The following is a 517-nucleotide window of genomic DNA, read 5'->3' on the forward strand; positions in this document are numbered from 1 at the left end:
TTATTAACAGATGGATAACTAGAAAGGTAGACAGACGGATAGACAGGTAGGTGGATAATGTTTAGCGGATGTCATGACCTTGCTTGCTGTGAGAAGGAAATAACTTACAAATCTTTTTTTCATGAATCGCTGACTACAAAGCTCTGAACGTGCATAGTTTCTATGATATTTTCATTTTAAGAGCAATGATGATAGTCAGAATTTAAAATCGCCACGAATAACACTCTCCAATTTGATTATTGTAGAAAATGATCTTATAAATAATAATTAATATATATTTCTTCTGTCCCATGAACTGTTCATGAAGTAATGACAAGATCCCTGTGTCTTCTTCCAGTTGGTTTTTCTTTTTAATTACTTTTAGCCTTAGATTCGTCTGAGAATTACGTGGGTACTGGTCCGTGTTTCACTACTATTAGTAGGTCTTTTCCCTGACCTGACTTCTCTGCCGCTATTTTTGCTGGATAACTAAATCCTTGTGTGTGTTTTTGCACGGGTGGGCATTTCCATATACATG

The 517-nt window shown here is 35.8% G+C and overlaps 1 protein-coding gene across 1 annotated transcript in view; it reads right to left on the reverse strand.

The window, feature by feature from the left end:
• The window catches only part of LOC119585013 (carbohydrate sulfotransferase 1-like), a 14,718-nt gene that overhangs the window by 12,683 nt on the left and 1,518 nt on the right, over positions 1–517 (reverse strand). The gene's annotated exons all lie outside the window — the stretch shown is intronic.

Source organism: Penaeus monodon, chromosome 19, assembly GCF_015228065.2.
Source record: "Penaeus monodon isolate SGIC_2016 chromosome 19, NSTDA_Pmon_1, whole genome shotgun sequence".
Taxonomy (NCBI): Eukaryota; Metazoa; Arthropoda; class Malacostraca; order Decapoda; family Penaeidae; genus Penaeus; species Penaeus monodon.